Source organism: Dermacentor silvarum, chromosome 4 (assembly GCF_013339745.2).
Source record: "Dermacentor silvarum isolate Dsil-2018 chromosome 4, BIME_Dsil_1.4, whole genome shotgun sequence".
Lineage (NCBI taxonomy): Eukaryota > Metazoa > Arthropoda > Arachnida > Ixodida > Ixodidae > Dermacentor > Dermacentor silvarum.
This window is the reverse complement of record NC_051157.2, coordinates 18,736,052-18,762,488: the sequence shown is the minus strand read 5'-3', so window position 1 is coordinate 18,762,488 and position 26,437 is coordinate 18,736,052. Positions and strand designations below refer to the sequence as shown.

At 44.5% G+C, this 26,437-nt stretch overlaps 1 protein-coding gene across 1 annotated transcript in view; it reads left to right on the top strand.

The window, feature by feature from the left end:
- Positions 1-1,023: 1,023 nt before the first annotated feature.
- Positions 1,024-26,437, top strand: part of LOC119449562 (fatty acyl-CoA reductase 1) — an 86,351-nt gene continuing 60,937 nt past the window's right edge. Inside the window, exon 1 of the mRNA XM_037712755.2 lies at positions 1,024-1,172. The gene's annotated coding sequence lies outside the window, so the exon portion shown is untranslated. The remainder of the gene's footprint in view (positions 1,173-26,437) is intronic.

Sequence of the window (26,437 nt, the reverse complement as noted above, 5' to 3'; positions counted from 1 at the left end):
TTATGGAAACCGAGAAAATTTTCGCCGTCTAACCAAGCTCTTAGAACGTCGCTCGAGCCTCAAGATACATGGTTTTCGTGTTGTACGAACCAGTACGTTATGGAAATATTTACTATGACTCCTGGATGATTGTATCGCCAATAGTCTACTAAATATACTTTAGGCGTTTGTTAGTGAGATAAATGCAAAATTTTCAAGCGACGATGAACTCGGCTAACACAATGGTTAAGTCCTCAAGCTGTTGGGTTTGTTCATGAGAGAACCCGCTCTGGTGGCCAAGTTCGTCCCGCAAATGGTGAACATATGAAACACTTGAGCCCATGGAGTGCAGTTGCCACGCGGTGACGGTGACTACGATATTTACGAGCATGACAATATTTATTTGCAGGCTTGCGTTTATCATTTTTTTAGCCAAAGGTATTCTCACATCTCCGTCCTTCATGCGCCACAAGGGATTAAAGCCCCTTCAAGGGGCTTTACAAGGGATGCGTCACTGGCGCCGCCCCGCGTCCCACGCTGGAAACAACGTGACACGGGCGTTTACTCAGATAGGCGTTGCTTGAGGCAACGGAAAAACTGGTACAAGTATAGGAATATCTTATTTTTTTTTACTCTAGGGTTCCCAGCCTCGACTGATCATTGCAAATGGAGGATACTGCTGGCCAATAAGGGAGAAGAGAAAAGGACCTGTTTCCACAACGCAAATGGGCTTAAGCTACTTGGGCTTAAGTAAAGCTTAAGTAAAGGATCCGGAACCTCAAAGAGGTGCGACCTGATGCTAACGCATTTCTCGCAATTCGCGCTAAATCTCCGCTGAATTTTATCCCCGAATGATTCAAATTACCCGCGTCACAAAGAAGAAGAAAACAATTGCTTGCGTGGCGCCATCTCGTTTCTAAAAACCAAAATACAAACGCGCTCAGCTTCGGCATGAGGTTAGCAGATGGCGCGAGTTTCCTACCTTACAATGCGCATGCACATTGGTCTGCGGCGGTCACGTGGGGGGCATTACGTCCGGCCCACTACCGCCCGTAGACGGCGACAACGGCAACCTGCAAGTTTCTCTGTGTGCATCTCTTTGCTGAATTTTTTTTTAACTTCATCTCTCGGTGCAATATCGGCGCGGGTAAAGAGGATCGAAATGGAAGTGTCCCAGAGCGGCTAAGTGGACGGTGAGTACGTCTCTGAACCCTTTCTTTTGTCCGATCGGAATCATGCCGAAACGGGCGGGGAACCCGCGGAGCCGGAACAACCAGTCCGTGCAAAAACGCCGGCTCTCCTGCTTTCGCTGTCACAGGGAGTGATGCCGGATGAGAGGCGGACTCGTCCGGCGGGACGCACGTTTTTTCGTTCTTCGGCGTTTGTTATCCGCACGCGAGTGACTGGAGAATGCGTATGCGGTCAGTCGGCGACCCTGAGACAGTGTCCGGGCGCAAGCTTTGAGCTGCAGACGAAGCTGCATTGGACGAGAACTCCGGCCCATGCGGCTCAGCTCCAGAGCTGGGCAGACACTCTCCTGCGATGCCGAATATATCCGCACTCGGACGGTGAATTGAGGGCGCTAAGCCTAGCCAACTAACCGCACGATCACTTCATTTCGTTTCCTTGCTTCGTATTTGGCCGGGAAACTTCAGCAGCTTGAGCGTGATCACATTTCGTGCATTTCATAGCCGCTGTTCTTCAGCCTCAGTCGGACCTGTACGGAATGAGTGTAAACGGCATGTGATATGTTCTTACCTGTAACAAGGTAGTGGGAACCATGCTTTTAAACTATAGTATGTGTACCGGGTATATATAATTACAGTATGTAGCACAATTGACACGCGATTCCTCCTGAACTCCAGTATACGAAACCGCATAAGTTGGGCCTAGAGCCAGCCTCTTTAGTACTCGCCGCAAGTAGGCGACCTGATCGAGCGCGTGGGGTTAATTATGCGAACCGCCTCGTATCCCCGTCAGCAAAAACTGAGTTGAATTCTAATCCGCTCGAGGCACACACCACGCACCTGCTTGGTGCGCTCGTCTTGGAGCGAAAGCGCTGAGAAAACGCCCGAGCGTTGCCGCCTCGCTCCATGTCGTGCGGCGGTAGCGCAGCAAAGCTCGCTTGCGGGGTTACGTTTCCGTCAGGCGTGTCGCCGCTCTCGCGAAGAGCGGAGTCGGGCACTAGCTTGGCGCGCTCGCGTGCGCATCTGTTTTTCTCCATGCTAGAGAGAGCGCAGGTTTTACTGATACGTTGGCAGTACGAGCAGCACTGGTTTAGTGTGAGCCCTGCGCTCGGGCCAATTAGAGGAATTGCTCTCCGGCTTGTTTCTGTGCCGCTGGCGGTGATGCGCTGCGCGACAACCACTCCCACCACCCTCAGCCGTCGCGCTGGTCGCCCCAGCCACCGCAGAGTGGCTCTCGTGTCGGACGGCGAGACTCGTTGAGCCGTAGTATGGTATGGTAGTAGAGACGTATAGAGACGCTAGCCGTATTGTCGCCGCTCGTATTCGTTCTATTGTAAATCTTCCTCCGTGTGTAAATCCTTTCGTCGCCGTATCTTGGTCTTCCCGCATCGAGGCTCGTCAAGATTCAGAAAGGAAGCTGAGCGGACGGCCAAGAGAGATCATTTATACCTTTCAGATTGGCTGTCCCACGGCAACGTGTTTCGGCCTTCGAGTTGACGCCGTATTTGTACAGCTATATACGCTCTCCTACGGTGCGCTCTCCATAATCTGAGAGCGGAGCGCGGTTTCGGCGTTGCCGCCCAGTCGTACATTTGCGCGCGATGGAGTCTCTCTTGCGAAACCTCGACAACCTTGCTTCATCGCCCAACAGACTTTGCACCTGCCGCTGTACTCCGACATGCTGTCATCGGTGTCTGTAAGCTGTCGTCGCGCTAGCAATAAAAACTGATTGCTCAGACATATATATTATTTGGCCCCATTTTTATAAATTTCGCCAAGGCATTCGATCGCTTACCACATAAAAGACTAATATATAAGACGCAACTTGTCAATATAGAAATTTTAGAAATATATATGTTCAATGCGCTGCCGCGAATTTGTATAAACCCCGTCCAGCTATTGTCATAAATAATACGCAATTTGCATATGAACCTGTTAATTTGATGTTTCCCAGGGCTCTGCCTTGGGGCTCACGCTGTTCTTAATATATACTAATTATATTTGCATTAGCATAAATTCATCGATATGACTGTGTTATCTATCGCTCGATAACCGATACTATAGTGATTGCCTGGCATCGCAAAATGACCTGATTAAACTTAGTCATTGGTGCTCTGAGTGCCAGATGCAAATTACACGTATAGAATATTTGGTTTCATTCGTCGTACACTCTGTCGTGCAACAAAGACACCAAACTAATTGCGTATACCACTGCCATACGATCAAAATTAGAATATGCTTCATTTATATGGAACCCTTAATAATCATATTTAATAAACAAATTGGAAGCTTTGCAAAATAAAGTAGCTATAGATTCGTCACCCGGCTGTTTTCTTTTTTTTTTTTTCGCGTTCAAGTAAAATTTTAACCATTAAAAATAGTATCGATTAGCCATCACTAGAAACTCGAAGGAAAGCTTCCAGCTTAACATTTTGTCACACACCCTATACTATAATCCTGCTAACTATACAACCGAATTAATTCTACCAGCGTACATTATATTTTCACGCATTCATCACGACTTCAAGGTTCAGACTTCATGGTTCAGCCTCCCATTTGCGTGCATGGATCTAATGCACCTTTCTTTTCTTAACCTGACCCTTAAAGAGCGGAATTCCCTTCCAAAATATGTCGCTTCTATTACTGATCTGACAATAGTCAAGATGGGGGCCTACAGGTGGAAATAGGCTACGGAATACAAGTTGAATAAACCTCCGACAGGCTGGCCGATGTTTCGATACGTCTACCCATCTTTGTCAAAGGCGGACTGGTCATTCTTGGCGTGTTAGCTTTAAACGTCACGTGGTGTAGCTGACCATGACACATGTATCGAAAACTTAAAGAATTATCGGGCAATAACAATTACACTAACCACAGCTGAAGAAGTATTTGTGCTGTTGAACGTTTTTAGCTCAATTCATACATACTCATTTGTTTCCATGTACTTACGACGCGGCATATACTTCTGTGCATTTGGATGCATAATTTTAATTTGAGTACCTGATATTTCGCTATACTATATGCAATGTCAGTACTATGCAATGCCCCCAGGGTCCTTCACGGTACATGAAATGAACAAGAAGAAAAGAAAAAAAGTATTTCTCGCGCGGCTGAGAAATGAACTTCTGTGAGCGTTTTCATTAGCGCGCCTCCGTGTATACATTCCAGCCTTTTAATAGCATCGTAAATACGTACGAATGGAACGAAACAAGTATATCTCTCGCCGGTTAAAAAACAAAAGGATAGATAGAAAGAATGAGCCTGGCGCACGTACACACACGCGTGGACGCGCACGCAAGCTACAAGCGCGCTCTGGGACATGCAACAGAACACCAAGAATGCTCAGTGCCGTTATTCATAGTTATTTCATTACATGTGTTAAGGCTACTTGAATTATAGCGGACGTCTTTAACGCTCGCGCACTTTTTTTCCACGTGAGCCACTTCTCCGTCTTCCTGAATAACTGAGTGCGTCGAGGCTGGCGGCCGCTCGTAGTGAATTGCGTGCATGCAAGCAATGGATACACTTCGTACTATTATTTTTCTTTCCTGAATTATGTGAACTTCACATGGCATGACATTGGGCTCATATAAAAAAATTATATATTGTCATGATTAACAAAAATTTAGCCCCTGTGTTTCTCTTCTCATTTCATATTTAGTCGTGATGAGAAATGAATATAGTCGTCTGAAGGTCTTACTCGCATTACTGGCCTTCACGATAGACTTTAAGAACGCCGCCCCCTATACCGCACTGTAGTGTACGCGGCATGTTTGTGCTCGTCTTTCTTTCTCTCTATCCCCCCTTCCACTCTCTTTCCCTTCTTATCCCCCTACTCCTTCCCCCCGTGCAGGGTAGCCAACCGGAACTACCTCTGGTTAACCTCCCTTCCTTTCTATGCAACTTTTTTTGTCTATCTCTCTCTCTCATATATATATATATATATATATATATATATATATATATTCGCAATAATAAATTTTAAGCCAACAGATGATAACACCAAAAATGCATAGGAGCAATTATTTGTAGTTTTAGTTCAAGTGAAGAAATGATTAATAAATGGAAATGAAGTGGACGAAAAAACAACTGGCCGCAGGTGGGATACGAACACACGCCTTTGCATTGGTTCGTATCTCACCTGGGGCGCCAATAGTTATTTCGACCACTTTCATTTCCATTTATTTAACATTTCTTTACTTCAGTTAACACTACAAATAATTTATCCCGTGTTTTCCTTGGTGTCATCGTCTGATGAATTCTTATGATTGGGGATAATAAAAATCGGGGTACTTGGGTTTCCTTCCATCTCGTTCATATATATATATATATATATATATATATATATGTGTGTGTGTGTGTGTGTTTGAAGGGCGTATGGTTAAATTCTAAATATTTATTTGCTCGAAGTTTATCACACTTGGTAAAGGCCGGCCCTCCGTACGAAACGTCCAGAAAATAAACGTCTAAATGAACCATACTCCCTTCAGCCTTTCTTTAAACTAGTTTGTGCAGCAAGCTACGACCCTTTTACTTTACATTATACAGGGTGTTTCATTTTAGCTGCACCAAATTATAAATTGCTTGTGGCAGATAGCGCAATTATAATCCTTCATTTAAACTACTCGTTGAGGCGGTCATTATTTCCACGAGAAATCTAAACGACTTATTTAATAATTAACATAATTACGCTAATCAACTTTATAGTTAATTATTTTACCGCACATCTTTCAACCTTCGAATTATAGCCGCTGAGTTCGCAAGGCGTATTCACTTAGAACGAATTCTCAGGACTTAACCAGTTTCGAGATATTAATTTTCAAATTGTCCGACGAAATGCATGGGCGTTCCAGTTAACTTTTTGAAGAAAACGCTGTTTTATGCATTGAAGCACAAAGTTAACTGGAACGCCCATGCACTTCGTCGGACAATTTGAAAATTAATATCTCGAAACTGGTTAAGTCCTGAGAGTTCGTTCTAAGTGAATACGCCTTGCGAACTCAGCGGCTATAATTCGTAGATTGAAAGATGTGCGGTAAAATTATTAACGAAAAAGTTGATTAGCGTAATTATGTTAATTATTAAATTAGTCGTTTAGATTTCTCGTGGAAATAATGGCCGCCTCATCGAGTAGTTTAGATCAAGGATTATAATTGTGCTATCTGCCACAGGCAATTTTTAAAAATTTGGTGCAGCTAAAATGAAACACCCTGTATGTATATGACATGTACGCCATGTGTAATTGTAATGATATTGCGGATACAATTTCCGGCATACGAATTAGACTCTATTCGATAAATATTCAGTAAATATATAGGAGCGCCACCTGGAACACGGACGAAGAAAGAGAACGGCGCGAGCGCTGCACCGTAATATACACCAATATATGCGCTGTAATATATGCACCAAGTCCAGCTACGACTCTATTGCTAAGACTCTATTCAATTTGCTCACTTTAATTAATATGCAGCGCGTCCGACTATGTAGTTTCTGGTTGTCTGTTCAAACACTGCGGTGCGACCGTCAGTTGTACCGCTGCATGACTTCTATATAGTGATTTGAATGACGCCGTGTACTTGCAGTGTCGCTCGCCGTTCGGTTGGTGAATGTCAAAGGGAGAAGTCGGCAAAGGGGTGGGGGAGAGCAGTGTTACGTTGGTTGGTGTGTGCGGCGTCGATTGAAGAAGAGAAGGGGGTGAGAGAGCGAGACGGAATGCGAGGAGGAGGACGACGATGAAAGCGAGCGAGTCCAGTCACGGCCATTTGCCGACAGTGTGCGTGCGTGCGTGCGTGTATGTGCGTACAGTGTCTGGCCTCGACCGCGTTATCTGGAAGCGACCACCGCCTGTGCCGGAGAAATCGCTGCCGTCCGATCCGGTATCATCTGCGATGAGCTCCGTGAGGCTTCCCGGTTTCTAGAGGCTGCTTCTGGATGCTGCGGCAGCAAACGGCTTCGATCGCTGCCTCCCTTTCTCCGTTTCTTTTTTTTCTCCAACCTTTTCGTTTCTTTAGTTTCCTTTCTCTCTCTCTCTCTCTACTCTCAAACCCGTCTCTACAGGCCGGCTTGTGGCTTCGCAGACGACACGAAAGGTACAGAGGCCTGCCTGCCTGCCCCTGCCCCCCCATATAGCTTCAAAATGATGTCTAGTCTCACAGCTGCTGTCCTACACGCCCTGTTTCACCAGTGCCGTGCAGTGTCGTGGCATCCAGAGACTGAGTCAACCTGCTAGGTTGTATGTATGCAGCATGTACAGATCTGTAGGCCGGCGCCTCCGATGCTTGAGCGCTGACTGCTATATATGAATTCAGCGACTATATAGGCTCCTGATTTGGTGGCGGCTTCTACAAAGCTGAACGATATTAGGTAGAACGGAGGGACTGTGCCTGTAGAGAACTAGTTCCTGCGCGACTGCATGGCTGCAAAGTTCCTTCGTGCTGCATGAATGCACTGGCGTAGTCGTCAATTATTGTAGAACGCCCATATAGCGATTTTCCAGTTAGCTTCGGGGTTCTTTCTTTGTTTCTCGTATTCTGATGCAAGTTTACTTCGTACGTTGATAACTCTGCAGATCCCTAGCTTGATGAATACTTGGCGAAAGTAGCGTGTCGCGTTTTCCCTCATAAAGGAGAACTCATGCGTAACGCTGATTACGCGAATTACCTAACATTCATTAACGTAACACATTGATCGCCAGTAATTTGGTGTAGGAGGGTGCTATATTCAGTAGTTAGTGTAATTCCTTTGTTTCAGCCAGTCAGTCAGAGTTGACGTTACCGCCCTTTGAGTCAGTCATAGCAGGCGAGGCGGCAAAATGTACACATTAAACAATGGCCCTAGCCATAATGTCATAGACGAAGGAAAAAAAAAATCTTAGTGGCACTCCGTGCTCAGGAGTAAGCACAACGTCTGACAGTAATCCTCTGCTAACTGCGGCCTCTTCTGACGCCATTATTTTCCCGTTTGCAATGGCTAATCATTGCACCGCGAGAAAAGTACCCCGCACGTATTTCCCGGACGCTTAACAGCGTTGTTTGTCTGGCCGAACGTCTTATTAGTCGAATTTCTGCCTTCGTGCATGCGACCAACGCGCTAACGTGACGCGCTTCGTGACGCGCTAACGCAATCGCACGAGAGGATTCGAAGTCACCGCTTGGCCACCTGCTGGAGTGGTTTTTTTTGTGTTTTTTTTTTTCCTACAGGTGTTACTTTACTTGTAATGCCTAGGCTCTTTATTTGTTATGACTAGGATTCAAGGTGGCCCTGTAACACGTACCCTTTCGGTGTTATTACTGGAACAGCAGTTAACAGCTCGGGAGAGGGATTGCTCTGTCCGTCCGTCTTTTTACGCCGCGGCTTGCGTCGTTATGCCATCACTGTCGTCGTGTCGTCATCTTGCCGTCGTCGTCATCGCCGTTTTCATCTCTGCTTTATTGTCGTGTCGTCGCCGTTGCATACAGCTCGTGGAGATTGCGCAGTAGTGCAGGAACTTTGCACTAATTTGGCGTTATGTATAGATTTGTTTCGCCTTTCGCCATACACGAAACTCATACTTATAATTATTCAGAAGATATCAAACCAAGTAATTTTTTTTAATCCTAGAGTTTTACGAGCCAAAACCACGATTTCATTATGAGACACGTCCGTAGTATAGAGGACTCCGGATTAATTTCGACCACCCGGGGTTCTTTAACGTGCACCTGAATTTAAGTACATGAGCGTTTTTTTTGCATTTCACCCCCGTCGAAATGCGGCCGATGCGGCCAGGAATCGAACCCGGCACCTCGTGCTAAGCAGCGCTACCCATAGCAACTAAGCCACGGCGGCTACACCAGGTTAAAAGAGGGGCTGCTCCCCGCTCCTTTAACATGGAGTATTCAAGTAACGGAAGACATGATAGCATGTCTCTCTTTCGCATGCCTGCACCGTCCGCGCACTATACGGTGTAGGCACACGAGTCTCCAGTACCCCGTTAAACCTATACTCAGCGGCGGCGAAGACGTGATCGGGATGTCGAGTATTATTCCGGCGGGCACGATGGCCGCGCCGCGTCTTGCGTATGCAAGCGGTGTGTTGAGCCGCTGCTGCGATGGCGGGAAACACATGTGCGTAGAAACGTATATCATTCGATTCGTCGTACATGACTGGTCGTACTCACAATACATCCAACTGACTTCCAGGGAACTTTCCACAATTCGAGAGCCATCTTCTTCCTTGTGTATAAAAGTGCGTAACAAGGTTCCGAGCCGTCGAGCGGCCACTCGGCGCAAAAGATGGCTGCCAGGACTGTTGCATCTTATCAGAAAGGTGTTGGATGCGTGCTTGTTGGCGATAGTTTGGTATGGCTGGTCGGGTGGTCTTTAAGAACATGTGCTTCGCACTTCAATGCGCAGAAAGGCATGCGTCCCCGTTAATGCGCATATATATATATATATATATATATATATATATATATATATATAGGAAAGTCAGAAGCACAACTTCGCGGTTATCTTAGGTTTAATATTTTCCCAACAGTTTCGGTCGGTGGACCGACCTTGTGCTTCTGACTTTCCTAAATACGCTTGGCCCATTGAAAAATCCAGTTACTCCTATATATATATATATATATATATATATATATATATATATATATATATATATATATATATATATATATATATATGCAGATCCCATGCACTGCGGGAATTGATGTAAGCGAAGCTTTCTGTTCTGTGTGCATTTATTGACGATATTTGGCGGTGGTGTTACGGCGTACGACATTCGTGAGGTGATGTTAAATGCCACCTTGCGTATACACTACTTGCGTTTGTCTACGTAGTGCACAGAACACACAGCGAGGCGTATTCGCTCGGGGCGTTGTTTTTAGAAGCCTGCGAGAAGGTTACTGCACTGTCATTGCCTCACAGGGCTCATCGCGTCGGGGCTTAGTTAATTGTTGGTTTGCTGGCTTGTGTCAGTTGTCCGCATGGACAAACTTGCATCGTGTTTATTTTTCAGAAATAGCAAGAACGTGCGGTACCGTATACCTTGAATTAAAATTTTTTCCAGTTTATCCGCAACTTTAGCCATGCCTTATAGTAACGTTTCATTCGGCCCCAAACTTGGCCTGCTTTCTGACGGCGCATTATCGCTCTCTCGCGATCCTCCCGTATACCGGGTGTCTCAGCGAACACTTTCAAATTTTTTAAAAGTTTGCCTGTGGCAGGTAGCACAATTCTAATTCATGAGCTGGTCTACTCGAAGAGGCGGACATTGCTTGCACAAAAAAAATGATATAACAAAAATTCACTAATTAAGTTTTTAACTAATTACCTTATGGCCCATATTGCAATATACAAATTCTAGGCGAATCCACTTGGAACAAATTCTCAGGGTGACACCAGTTTCGAGATATTAATTTACGAACTTTGCGAAGAAATGCATTGGCGTTCCAATTACAAACTTTTTAACAAAGCGTCGTTTTACGCATTGAAGCACAAAAGTAACGAACGACAATGCATTTCTCCGCAAAGTTCGGGAATTAATATAATTAACTGGTGTCATTCTGAGAATTCGTTCTAAGCGGATCCGCCTTGCGAACTCCACGGCTAGAATTTGTAAATTGCAATATGGGCCGTACTGTAATTAGTTTAAAACTTAATTAGTGACTTTTCGTTAATTAGGCGATTATGCATTTCAATTTTTGTGCAAGTAATGTCCACCTCTTCCAGTAGACCAGCTCATGAACTAGAATTGTGCTATCTGCCACAGGCAAACTTTAACAAATGTTTGAAGTGTTTGCTGAAACACCCTGTATACAAACTGCCACGAGCGAAGAGCGGCAAACTTGTCATTCACCTGTTTCGTGATGGCGTTGGCTTTATCTATTCTGCCTCCTACCACTACCTCCTCTCTAACATCGTATCTATATTTGCCCTGGGCTGTTGCGCGCGAGTCCAAAGGTAAGCATAACTGCGAGTCGGCCTTGTTGGAAGATATTCATTTTAAACAAACTTTTTGTGCGCAAAACAAACAGGGACGAATAAAAGGAGCAAAACATAGAAAGCGCTCGTCCTTGTGTTGCTCGTTTTCTTCGTCCGTGTTTGTTTTGCGCACAAAAAGTTTATTCAAAGGTATGGCGGCAGAAGCCAGTGGAGCCCTGGACTTGGGGCCCCACCCATCTAGCTCCTAAACCCATTCCCTTTTACCTCAATAAATGTTAGTCTTCTTCTTATTCAAAGGTAAGCGCTGCTGCTTATACAATGCTTTTACGGGTAATGATTTTACGGGTAATGCTTTTACGGGTAATTTTACGGGTACTGCAGCTTCTGCAATGCTTTTACGCGTAGTTACAACCGCCCAAAGGGCATTGTGGCAACGGCCAGGGAGCTCCAGAGGCCATTGTGGCAACGCCGAGGAAGCTCTCGTTGGATAGGTCTCATAGACCCCTGTCTCCTGCCTCTGTCATGTACATAATGCATGTTCTCAACCACACCCCCAACGCGGCGTGCCAGACCGAATTTAGGAGCGTTGTGCCAGACGGCAACAGCTCAAGCAGTGGGAAAGCATAGAAGGAAGCGCCAAAGAAAGCTTCGCTTTAGAAATACCCGCAGATCCAACGCACATGCTGTAATCCTGTGCGAAGCGAAGCGGTTAAGCAAGTGTTATGAACAACTAAATGCAGCGCACACATTTATGTTTATTTTCATGCTGCGCAACGTGTATTCATGCTCTACGCCGCTCATAAGCTATGCCAGAATTCCAAAACCTAATCAGAAGATGCACAGTGTGAGACGTCAACGCAGCGGTATATGTCACGGGAACGAAAGCGATGCATATGATGCTTGTCGACAGAATTACGGTGATGAGAGGTGCCTGCGCAGAGAACTGCGACATAAATTCATTTCAGGCTACTATCATATAACTATTATACACTCCTTGTGTCACAGTGGCACATACGCAGTGGTAGAAGAGTGTGGGAGCCCGAATAATAAAGTTTCGTTTTAAAATGTATAAAAATAATGGAGAGGCGGCTCATCCGTCTATCGGTAAGATCAACTCGGAATCAAGATAGAGACATTGGAAATAAGTTCTTGCTGCTGCTGCATATTTTTGTTCTTAATGTACGCGAAAATCCAAAGCATAACCAGGCGCACCAGATGCTAGACTTGGAGTTCGCGCACTGAGGTGCTGTGAATGATTGAGAATGAGGGAACCTATGGAAGGACTCGCAGGCACTTACAAAGTTGGTGTATGAGTTGTGGTGTTTCTGCTGACTTTTCGCTGCCCTCAATAGACCTTCTGTTGAGATTCAGTTGGATATTATGGAGGTTTTATGCAAGGAACAATAATTAAAGATGAAAGACGCAGAGTTATGCTAATGCGTGAGCTATATATGAATTCATCATGGTCAATTGCATGCATGATGTCAGTACTTTCTATGACACAATAAAGAAGAAGAAAAAAAAAAAGAACCCAGGGCAAAGGTATTGCACTTCACTCGATGCCTCTCTTGCAATATCCGGAGACAGCCGCAACTCAGTAGCGTTCGAGTTAGCATGCAGTTTAGGCTGAGAGGACCCGCTTTTGGTGTTGAAAAAGAGTCCTGTATAGCTGTATATAGTTCACGATGCACTTCGTAGGAGCTTTGTCGCATTAAAACGCTGAGATAGCTGAAGGACGATTCGAGGCATCGCTGACTGTCTTACTGGAGCCTTTTTCAAGTTTGGTCTGCATCTTGATTATACTATATATAGGAACTGTCTCGTACTGTAAAATGCTCGTATACCGGAAGAGCTGCCCATTCAGTGCCGTTAAATAAATCAGGTGTAGCAATAGCGCAACTATTATTTCGATATCTGGTAGCACGTACAACAACACCAACAACCAATGTTGGCCAACCTTTACTTAACTTGCCAATGAAGTGGATATATGGACGTCTGGAGCTGAGCCCAAGCTCGTGGGTTCGATTCCTCTGCGACGAAATTTTCAAATGCAGGCGCAATTTCAAAAGAAGAGGAAATTAATCCCGCCTGGTTAGACTGAGGCGTGTGTTAAGTAGACGGTCAAAATTAATCCGGAATGCTCTGCACGACGTTTATATACCGGGTGTTCATTTCTAAGTTTTACGGAATTTGTAAAAATCGCCTGTGGCAGGTAACATAATTCTTATCGTTGAGCTGGGTTATTCGAAGAGGCGGACATTGGTAGCGCGAGAAATCGAAACACATATTCAACTAATTAACAAAAATTGACTAATGAACTTCTTAGTTAATTACTTTATGACACGTACATTGCAATTTACGAATTGCAGCCGGTGAGTTTGCAGGACGCATCCACTTGAAATGAATTTCCAGAATTATATATATATAATATATATATATATATATATATATATATATATATATATATATATATATATATATATATAGTTGGAATACGCTAGCGCAAGACAGGGGTAATTGGAGATCGCAGGGAGAGGCCTTCGTCCTGCAGTGGACATAAATATAGGCTGATGATGATGATATATATATATATATATATATATATATAGAGAGAGAGAGAGAGAGAGAGAGAGAGAGAGAGAGAGAGACCGCATGGCAAATCAGTTCTGCGGAATCCCGCCAGGTGGAGAAGTGTGGAGGAAAGGAAAAAATGGTCATCCACAGGAAACCCGTACGGGTTTCCTTTGTAGCTTCGTCCTACATTCGGGTGGACGACGATTTTTCCCTTTCATATAGACCGCATGCAGAATAAATGCTGTGTAATAATGAGGGGGGAAAAAAAACGCCACAAGTACAGATACAGTGCTAACGCAGCCACAAACATACGACGGCGCGTACAATTTCCATAGTATACTCATAATCGAATAACGCACTGCGCGCTCTGACTGCGCCATCAGTACAGCACAAGGGGTGGACAGAGTGGTTCGCTCTCCGAGACGCCATCTATAGCTCCTCCCTGCTCGATTTTCGCGTTCGCACATCGGTTATTAAAGGAGACCCACTACTGGGACACCGACGTGCGTCCGAAGCAGGGCCGCGATTTTGTAGCGATGCCTTATGACTTATTCTATACTATAGTCTTATCATCCACCGCTCACGGCCGGCTGATCCCGTTGATAACGCGAGCGGACCGTCGCCCTAACCACTGACAAAGCGCGATAAGCGCGAAAAGGCATTATTACCGGAAAGGCATCGCTGCAAATTACCGGCCCAGATCGTATTTCTGCGTCATAGGTGCGCTCAGTAATGTCACGCGAGAGTCATCAGCGTTGTCACGCGATCGCGCCAGCCCTGCAGAGAAGAGGTTTACTGAAATGGATGAGTAAATGTTTGGTTTTTCCGTCCGCCGACGCATGTTTCGCGCTCTGATCAAATAACGCTCGACGAGACGCAGAAGCAGGAAACCGTCCGTCACTCTTTTGCCAACGCTTACCGAGATATCGTCGGGAATATTAGCTAATACAGATGAGCGCCCGGCTAATAGCGTGCCCGCTTCTATAATAGCGGTGTGCTTTCCCCCCCCCCCCCCTTCATACAGACCATGTTCTAGAGAAGATGGACGGTGACCGCTTTGTAGAACGTTGTATATAATTAATGAGGCTGCTGATATTCTCGAAAGTCAGGTTGGTTCTCTTAAATTTCATCATCGTCATCACCGCCCACCACCTCACATTAATTATTATCATCTAGTCTGCAATTTGCATGTATTGAAATCACTATATGTAGTATAGTGTATGCAAGAAACGTCGCTACCTCATTATAGCGTGTGGGTAGCATAGTCACGTGCTGCAAGCTGTTTGCATTGAGAATATGTAGAGGCCAAAAATTGGCATCACTTAGAACTCGCATAGAAGTGTTTCGTACGCAATTAAATGCTAACGCCAAATTTATTCATTCGTTCTTTGTTACGAATTTATTTGGAACCCATACCCGCCGCGGTGGCTTAGTGGCTATGGTGTTGCGCTGCTAAGCACGATCATAGCTATTAAGGGACTATGGCACGATCGAGGTCGCGGGATCGAATCCCGGCCGCGGCGGCCGCTCTTCGATGGGGGCGAAATGCAAAAAACGCCCGTGTCCCGTGCACTGGGGCCATGTTAAAGATCCCCTGGAGGTCAAAATTAATCCGGAGTCCCCCACTACGGAGTGCCTCATAATCAAATCGTGGTTCTGGCACGTCAAACAGCAGATTTCCATTATTCGGAACCCATTTTGCAATCATCTTTCGGGATCTGCCGGTTTTGAAAGCAGGCTTTACTTCTTTTGCGCGGCTACGTCCGCTTCGTTCTTAATTAGGCTATCTGATTTGCAAATGAGCACTTTTGTAATGTATCGTCGAGATCAAGGTCGTTGTGCCGTCATGCCTCGCTTGGAAAAGTTGCCGTTTTTCATTTATAGCTGCCGCACTGAATTACGTCGAATATGTATATATAAGGCGCGGAGGCGCTTATCGGTTTCCTTGTGGTGATAAATAAAGACAGTAATTACGATAATTCTTTTGAAAACAGCAAATAATAAAAAAACAACAACACAGAGACCACCACCAATGCGCCATATATACACCACAATATATAACACACAATGAACTGTGAACGTGCAAAAACGAACTTCTGGAAACATGGACACTCTCGCTCTCTCTCGCTTTCTCTCTCTCTCTCTCTCTCTCTCTCTCTATATATATATATATATATATATATATATATATATATATATATATATACTAACTTTATTTAGTCAAGGTCTCCAACGAAATAAAAATATTTAAAAAAGCACACGGTGCAAGGCACGAGTTTAAGTCTGACTGGTCTTAAAATTGTATCTTGCACCGTGTTGTTTTAATCTTTCTGTTCGTCGAACAGCTTGGCTAAATCTAATTATCTGAGACACCGACTTGACCTGAGCTTCGGCTCCCTCGGGCCACAGTTTCTCAGGACCAAATAAAGTTCTTGTCACCGTCACCCTGTATATGAACTGCAAGTGTATATAAAACGGCGGTGCACGTGTCTGAATAAGTATTGATGATTGTGTCGACAATATTATTTTAACATGTCGAATTATTTGGCGAGATTTTCGTTTCTTCAAGAAAGCCTACGTATGCACAGACGTGTGTATAACAAAAATTGCGCGCTAGTTCGGACACTGTCCGTGGGCCAGTCGGACCGGGCCGACATCGCGAAACCCGCGGCGACCATATCGCGTGAAACGCATCCGTCGCACTGCTCAGTCGCTACGGCATCTGATACGTATAAAAAATAAATTATGGGTTTTTACGTGCCAAAACCACGATCTGATTAGGAGGCACGCCGTAGTGGGGGACTCCGGAATAATTTCGAACACCTGGGGTTCTTTAACGTGCACCTGAATAGTACACAGGTGTTTTCGCATGTCGCCCCCATCGAAATGCGGTCGCCGTGGCCGGGATTCGATCCCGCGACCGCGTGCTCAGCAGCCCAACACCATAGCCACTGAGCAACCACGGCGGGTCGCTGATACGTAAGTGCAAGCTCCGTTGGTTTCATTCCATACGACCGTATTACGGTAGAAGTACAGTGAAACAAAAAAAAAAAAAAAAAAACAACCCGCTCGTAATTAAATAACCTCCAGTGGTCAATATTGAACTGTAGCCCTCCATCTATCTGTCTGTCATATCCAACTGGGCAGTTTCGGGACGTTGAATCCAGTAATTATTAAATAACGTGCGTGATCGAAGTGTACTAAGTTCGTAATCTGCAGCTGCAATAAATAAATAAATAAATAAATAAATAAATAAATAAATAAATAAATAAATAAATAAATAAATAAATAAATAAATAAATAAATAAAGCGCGATAGGCCCCGTGCTCATATATCAGAGTTTCGAGAGTGCATTGGCGCTGCGACATTAGTTGCACTGTCGCAGTGTTAGTTGCACTGCACGTTTTGTCAGGCGAGTCGCGGTTCTCACCCGCCGGGGTGGCTCAGTCAGCTAAGGCGTTGCGCTGCTGAGCACGAGGCAGCGGGATCGAATCCCGGTCGCGGCGGCCTCATTTCGATGGAGGCGAAATGCAAAAGACGCCCGTGTGCTTGCGTTGTAGTGCACGTTAAGACGTTAACCCCAGGTGGTCAAAATTAATCCGGAGCCCTCCACTATACGGCGTGACTCATAATCAGAACCGGTTTTGGCACGTAAAACTCCAGAAAGAAGAAAGAAGAGTCGCGGTACTTCCGCACATCTTACTCCGTGGCCGGCACACGTACTATCTGCTCACTCGACCGGAATAATTTAAAGACGCCCCAATGCAGCTTATGTGCGATTAAGAGGAACACAGCGTTTTGACATCGTCGAGGGAAAAAAAATAGAAACAGGGCAACTTAACGCCTCACTTTGGCACCCGTCGCACATTTGACGCAAGGACTTGCGTCAAGCGCGCACATCGGCTCGATAGCGCTCGCGGCGCCTGTCGGCTCTCGCACACAAAAAGTGCTCCTTAATTAAAATGATTCGCCTGGAGAAGCGGTGCGATCATCTTAGGCTATATGTTATACGTTCGCCAGAATATACACGTGGCTGCTCGTGGTCGAGAGCGGAGCCGCATTCATCACGTGACCCGTCTGGGCGGGCTGTGCAGCGTAGAAACCAATGACGCAGTTGCTAGCACTGTTTAACGGGAGTATACCGGGAAAAGAAGCGGGGACGGAAGGAATAATGTATATATGCAATACACGTACATATAAATATGCATGCACCGATAGTTGCGCATACGTGTAACGCATTGCGAAAGACGGGCGCGCGGACGTCAGAAGGAGCCGTGCCGTCGCACTAATTGTGCGCACATTCTATTTCGTTACGATTATGTATATACATATATAAGTACAAACTTCACATTCTGTACTAGTGGCCATTCCGACGAGGGAGCAGTAGTAACACTTGTTACTGCTTCCTCAACGGCATGGTCCTCGGATTCTTAGTGGAGATTTTAGCGTAGCCGATACGTTCCCTAGCACGTGCTGCGCACAGTTCCCGAAAGTGCTACTGCGCATACCCTAAAATGCCGCGAGATAGCCCACCGAAAATTAAACAGCAGATAGGGTTGTTTAAACAAAGGGTGCACAGAAGATGGGCTACATTTTGGTGTGCCAACCAAAACCTCAGTCCAAACCAAGTCCCAGTCATAACCCGAAGTGACCCTACCCGAAATGAACAGAAGCTTTCTTTGATGATTTTCAGTCAGTAAAACCACACGTTAAATTTGGCTTCCTTAATTGGCTAGATCATAACAAAAACATCATCATCAGCAGCAGCAGCAGTAGCCTACATTTATGTCCACTGCAGGACGAAGGCCTCTCCCTACAATCTCCGATTACATCTATCTTGCGCTAGCTGATTCCAACTTGCTCCGCCAAATTTCCTAACCTAATCACCCCACCTAGTTTTCTGCCGTCCTCGACTGCGTTTTCCTTCTCTTGGCAACCATTCTGTTACCCTACAGCTACTCTACACAATACATGGCCTTCCCAGCTCCATTTCTTTCTCTTAATGTCAGCTAGAATATCGGCTATCCCCGTTTGCTCTCTGATCCACACCGCTCTCTTCCTGTCTCTTAACGTTAGGTCTAACATTTTTCGTTCCATCGCTCTTTGGGCGGTCCTTAACTTGGTCTCGAGCTTCTTTGTTAACCTCCAAGTTTCTGCCCCATATGTTAGCACCGGTAGAATGCAATGATTGTACACTTTTCTTTTCAACGACAGTGGTAAGCTCCCAGTCAGGATTTGGCAATGCCTGCCATATGCACTCCAACCCAATTTTATTCTTCTGTAAATTTACTTATCATGATCAGGGTCCCCTCTGAGTAATTGACCTAGATAAACATACTTCTTTACAGACTCTAGAGGCTCACTGGCGATCCTGAATGCTTGTTCCCTTGTCAGGCTATGGAACATTATCTTTGTCGTCTGCATGTTAATCTTCAACCCCACTCTTATATTTTCTCGGTTAAGGTCCTCAATCATTTGTTGTAATTCGTCCCCATTGTTGCTGAATAGGACAATGTCATCTGTAAACCGAAGGTTGCTGAAATATTCGTCGTTGATACTCACTCCTAAGCCTTCCCAGTTTAAGAGCTTGAATACTTCGATCTAAGCATGCATTGGATATCATTGGAGAGGTTGTGTCTCCTTGCCTGACCCTTTTCTTGATAGGTAACTTTCTATTCCTTTCTTGTGGAGAATCAATGTAGCTGTGGAATCTTTGTAGATATTTCTCAAGATATTCTCGTATGCCTCCTGAACTCCTTGATTGCGCAATGCCTCTATGACTATAACAAAATATGTAGTATATAATGTTGCATCGGACTCGTGAGAAAATGCAAGGCTCATTTACAATACAAAGCTTGTGTATCATATCTGTGGTGCCTGCGTGTTCTGGCCGGCGATGTCGAGCCTAACGCGGGACCCATGGCTAGAGTGACCTGGAATATGGGAGAGTGTCCAAAGCGCCGGCTCCGGTGAGGGCCTTTTTCTTTGAACTGCCGCGCCGCGCCGCTGCTGCTCCGGACCCATGGGCTTTTCGCGCTCGCGAAGCGCGCGGGAAGCGAGGGTCGTCTGCTACGCGCTGTAGTTTTTTGCGTTCATTTTCCACGCAAAGCACTTAAACTCTATTTAACTTCAACAGTGTGGTGCTGCATGGATCTTACCCATCTTTGAGCGTTTCTTTGTGCTTGGGCAGCAAGATAATGCAAAAACTAACGTATGAAACTCACCAGCGCGGCCCAGCTCTGGTGCTAGAGTTCGGGAACGGTATTACGGTAACTGTGCGTGCGTAGAAACGCGATAAATGAGGCCGCGCAAGGAAAGAACGTAAAAAGAAGAAACGTTATTCGCAGGGGTACGCGGGCAATAGCACCATGTTTGCAAGAATAAGAGTAACGAAAAAAGTAAATTATTCGCGCAGTCAAGTGAAATACTTACGTGCGTGCAGTGCGTGCTCACCATTACGCGCTTTTCGCTCACGGCCAGTAGTGGTTTACAGCTATATGCATATTTATTTATTCGGACATTTTTTAGCCACGACAATATTTTATTATGAACAGGGCAGAGGAGAAGGTGTAAGGGAAGCAAGAGAAAGAGCAAAGACGGCCCTAACGCCGCAATATTGTTGGCTTATTTCGCTTCAGAGATTGCGTGCACGAACAATTCTTGCTGTACGCCATCTCTTCAATACAAACTTCGCGCATGGTGTACCTTAAGGTTCACCGTGAGCGAAGCTTTTTTTTTTCAAATTCAGACTTTCGAAAGAAAAGCCATTAGATCCAGCCAATATAGCTAAACAAATATATTTTTTCTACATTGAAATGAATAGATAGCTACTACTGGCCTAGCCATTTACTAATTTGTTATGTAAAAGTTATTACTACAATAGCCTTGTTTTAATAATCCGTGAATCCTCTCTGAAATTACCAACATGCAACTTCTCATTATATCATGGTTATTGCGTAACGTGTGATTTTTTACGTAAACTAACAAGCATTCATGGCGCGTGACGATGTTTGTGCTTGCATTATATTGAGTGGAAAATCGTCTTGAAATTTACTGTCTTTGATGCACTATACAAATATCGTTATTGATTTTACATATCCCTAAAATAGTTACCATTAATAACAGCAAAAAAATGAAAAGTTTATGTTCTGGTGATTTGTTGCCTCTTTCATTACGCAAGTACAAGTACGTAGTTATTGATCAGCAAGTATATTTGCTTTGTACGAACCAGCGAGAATACGCAATAAATATTCATAAAGTTACTTTCATGTTAAAATTCGCCTAGTGTTTGCGCTCTTGCAACACAAGAAGGCGAAAGACGAGTTGCACATACGTAATCCATCATGTTCGTTTTCTGACGCTTGCTTGTAATTATGAAATGAGGCATACGTATACAATGTTGCACAGTTAGCGTTCCATTTATTTTGGTTTGTCTTGTTTTTTGCCGCGTATATTTCTCGCGTACCCTTTACCTATACACGCCGTGCTTATAGCTTAGTGGCTTTGCTAAGTTGTACTGCTAAGCTTGAGGACGCAGGTTCGATTCCCGGCCACGGCGGCTTACATTTAGGTGGAGGCGAAATGCATAAAACACCCGTGTACATAGATTTAGGTGCACGTTAAAGAACCCCAGGTGGTCGAAATTAACGGAGCCTTCCACTGCGGCGTCTCTCATAGCCATATTGTGATTTTGGGGTGTAAAACCTCAGAAATTATCATTATTATTATTACCCTTTACCTGTGCTCTCAGTTTCATGATATATGGGTAAGTTTGACATGTTGAGATCAAGATTGGCATTCAACACGTTTTTATCGTCACACCCACAGCATCAGAGGGATTTCTGGCCGTCGTTATAGTGACCACACGTCATATTGTTATCGTTAATCGTGACATGAGTGCAAGTATGTCAAGTTACTAATGCCATGACTCATCAGTCATCTTAGTCACACATGTGTGCCTTTCCACACTATACTTTGGTATATATACCAAGTGAACGAGCCGCGAGAGTTACGCGGTTTGTACTTATTTTTGGTACCGCGGCATCGGCCAACAGACACATGCCGCTTCCCAAGAGCCCAGTTAAGGATTTCGCCTTAATAAAGAAACAACAGAGCGCGGGATGCAGTCTTCTAAAGCAAATCGAATGCATGATTTGAAAAGAAAGGAAACGATAGGGTGTAAAAGCGTTAGCATGAGCTAGCCATATCTGCTGCGTTCTCTTGTTTATTATCGCGGTCTCCAGCTTATTTTCTTCTGCAGCACGCGCAGAATGCGTTACTCGAACAGTCGCGTAAGCGCGGACCAAGTGAGCTAGAAGGCAATAGACAAAATACCTGTATTCACAACCGGCAAACGCTCTGTGCGGTGAGTCACTGCGGTATTACCTGGCGGTGACGTGGTACTTAATATATCTCAAATTATGGCGATGTTGGCTAATAGCAACCAAAATATCAGGCTCGTAGCAGACGCCCGCCGCCTTGGCGCGGCTTCCGCAGCGGAGAACGCCCACGGGTCCGGTACAGCAGCGCCGCGGCGCGGGAGTTCACACCATGGTTCACACAAAAAGGTCCTCGCTCTTCCCATGCATTCGCGCGGCGCTTTGGACACTCTCCCATATTCTAGGTCACTCTACCCATGGCCGAGATTCAGGAGGAAAAGCTTAACCTTGTGGCTAGCTCTATCTTACGTGTTGAACCTAGTAATGTAATACTTCAGGAATCTGTCAACAAGGTGCTTCAAATTCACGCAGAGATAAAAAAACATATTTAGAAAAACTGACAACGCGTGTCTTTGATGTAGAGTAGAAATTTGCAGCGGCCCCATCTGCTCAGTCCATCGTGAACAGTGTCAATGATTTCGTAGGTACTCAAGAAAACATTGACGACCTTGAAAATTGCTCTAGGCTGTACAATTTCCTATCTTATAGCATAACAGATTCGGTGAAGTTTGAAACTTGGGGAGAATCGGAATGACTCGCGTGAATTATTTTTGTACAAAGAAACTTGGGATTACCGGGACGTCAGTTTCGAAAGCACATCGCGTGGCTGCTTTTCGCCTGAGAAGAAGCGGCCTGTCATAGCCAAATTCTTCAATGAGAAGGAAGTTGAACTGGTTCTGAGCCGCGGCTATAAGGTGAAAAACAATAATTTAAGCATCTCGCGAGATTACTCGGAGGCGATTCGTGAGAAGCAGCGGAAGCTTCTCGAGTTCGCGTGAACTATGAAGACGGGGATCGAGTGCGTCTTGTTTTCAACAAACTTTTTTTGAACAATGACGTTTACGAGTGGATCGCCAATGAAGGCCAAGATGTTCTTGTTTCCCGGCGCAGTGATGTGTGACATTCCTCCTTATTTTCCTTAAGCTTAGGTTCATCTGCCAGCTCGCCAGTAAAATCGCATTGTAGCAGTGATAAAAAAATGCTTCTTTTTATACACAAACTCTAGAAGTGCTTCCCGCTAATGCTATTGCACTCTCATCGCTCAACGATTCACGCCAGGCTTCTTTAGCTCAAGAACACCATTCACGCGATAACGACATCTTTACGAGTGCATCCATTTTCAAGCTTTCTCGCTGTAATAGACAACAGCGTAGAGGGAGCTGTGTGCTCATCGCGATTAGAGTCACTGTATAGGCTCCCTAAAGGGAGCCTATTGACCCTTTTCGCGGCGATCCCGTGGGCGCTGCCATGTTTGATCACGTGGTGACGCGTCCATTGCTTGCCTCAACTGCCTCCGTTGCCTCCTTGTTTACAATGGAAGTGTATGACGCCGGCGCGGCTTAGAAAACCTCCGTTTTCGGAGATATCGTAGACGGTGGCTAGGTGGATGACACAAAACAGAGAGAGAAGAGAGAAAAAAAAAAACCGCGCACACACAAAACAGAACTGTTTCTGTGGGCACTGTGACGCAGTCTGCGAAGGCGTTCTTAGTGTCACACAATGTCAACGTCCCATCTTATGTCACACAGTGTATACAGTCACAATTTGTCACAAAGTCGGTTGTCGTTTAAATAACGCAGCAGTGCCTCAAAGCGGCTTGCACTGATGTTCGTGTATGCCAGTTTCCAAGAATGTTGTTTTCCTTGAGTGGGCGCTTGTCCAGTCGGTCTAGCGTGGCTGAGAGGGCTGCTCTTTGCGGGTTTAAACGAGGGCACTCACAATGAACAAAAGTAATTCACTGCCGCACCCATCATTATCAATTGCTTTCTCGAATGTGCTTGGATTTCTTTGAAGGGTGCTGCATTTGGTGCGATCATCGGCGTTTTTTACCGTCCACCCGACATGTCTGGTACGTTTTCCGATGAGTATCATCGGGCACCTCGCGTTTTTTTTTCTCCAAATTCGGTAATTATCATATCTGGGGATTTCAATTTTTCAAATATTGATTGGTCGACGCTCTCCGTATCGGCCACGGATGCAGCCGCACATTCTTTTCTCAGCATTTGTCTTGAGTTTTCATTAACGCAACTCATTATTCAGCCAACACGATCCACTGAAAGTTCTGCCAATATTCTAGACTTAGTTTTAGCTAACAATCCTGATATATTTGCCGATCTAACTAATGAAGTAGGCATCGCTGACCATTATGTTATTACTGGGTGCATTAACTTTTGCGCTAGCAAAAGAACAGCTACCAAAAAGAAAATAATATGTTACGTTAAAGACAACTTTTACGCAATTAACACTGAATTAACAACTTTTTGAGATCAATTTTGGCATGATTTTCATTCGCGCTCCGTTGGACATAACTTGGTTCCCTTTAAAGTTACCCTCAGTCATCTCATCGACAAATTTATTCCTATGTTATCCATTATCTGCGAAAGCAGTTCTCCTTGGTTTACCAACCAGCTTCGGCGGCTCAATAACAAAAAGAAAAGACTGTATACAGGCAGGCAGAACTGATTGGTCTCGCGAGTGCACGTGATAAATACAAAGCGTGTGAAAAGTATTATAAGGCATTGCTAAAACCTGTTTCACCATAATTTTTTTTTTCGCATGACTTACTATCCATGTTAAAAAATAATACTCGTCGCTTTTGGCGTGTGGTGAACCCAGGAATTCGTGCTGACATCAGTCTTACTGATTTTAGTGATGTTCTTATCCCCGATTCAGATTGCGCTCAGGTTCTTGATGATACGTTTGTAACAATTTTCACTCAAGAAGACGTTAACTCATTGCCTACACTAAGAGCATTAGTGGGAATAACTATGCACGAGGTAGTCATCAGTGAGCCTGGTGTTTTATTTCTTTTAAACAATCTTAGAACATCATCTGGTGGCTATAACCTAGGCTTCAATAATAAAAATTTAAGGAATACATCGCATAGTATTTGTTCCATGTTAACCATTCTATTTTCCCAGTCAGTATAACAACTGGCTGCATTCCTAATGACTGGCGCATAGCTAAAATAATACCCATTTTAAAATCAAGTGATTGTGCTTCTCCGCTTAATTATCGTCCATCTCCTTAGTCAGCAGTATTTGTAAATTACTCGAGCACATCATACACACTCAAGTCATGAACTACCTTGACGATCATAACATTATTTTCAAGCATCAGCACGGTTTTCGCAAATGCTATACTCAAGCGACGCTCAACTTGCCGGATTTATTAACGACATACACGCACTGATAGACGCTAGGTTCAAGTTGATGAAATATTTTTAGATTTTTCTGAGGCATTTGATCGCGTTCCACACCATGGGTTGTTCATTAAATTTCACAACCTAACATTCATCCTAATATAATTGCATGTATTACCGATTTTCTCTCATCTAGAATTCACTTTACATCCGTTAACAATTCTATCTCATGTTATGTTGATGTTATGTCTGGAGTTCCACAAGGCAGCGTACTTGGACCTTTACTTTTCATAATCTGTTTTAATGATTTACCCCAGTTGCGTCCAAAATCAGACTATTTGCAGAAGATTGTGTACTTTATCGATGTGTAACATGTAACACTGATAACCAATTACTACAAACTGACCTAGAAGCGATATGTGCATGGTGTTCAAATTGGTTAGTGCCATTAAATATTTCCAAAACTAAACTCATGGCTTTCACCAATAGGCCACGAATTCCAACCACCTACTCCCTTAATAACAGCGCTCTAGAACTCGCCACAACTTACAAGTACCTTGACATTTATCTTTATCCAAACTTATCATGGAATAATCATATTAATCTTACCCTTGTCTCCGCTAACCGTACTCCCAGTCTTCTTAAACATAATTTAAAGGAAGCCCCAATGCATATTAAAAAACTAGCGTACACCACATTAATCCGTCCCAAACTAGAATACGCGTCTGCCATGTCTGCCGAACAAACTTATATCATCACAAACATCGAAGCCTCGCAAAACCGTGCTGCGCGATTCATTTTTTTTAAATATTATTCACGTTACACCAGCATCACCTCGTTAAAGAATACAGCTGAGTTTGACAACTTACTGCTTCGCCGCAAAATTTCCCGCCCATCACTTTTCCATAAGCTTTATCACCATCCTTCACTTCATGGTGATTTCTTTCAGTCACCACCTGTTATCTTTCCACGTCGTGACCATCCATATATAGAGTCAGACGCATTAACTGCCAGTCACCCCATTATGTATGTTCGTTCTTGCCGCGTACGATAACTGAATGGAACGCCTTACCATCAGACATTGCCACAGAACCCGACTTAACTAAGTTTCAAGATCTAATTCACTCACGACTTGCCACACCTTATCTTATTACCATTATTACTTCTCTTTTTTACTTTACAGATTTTTTTTTT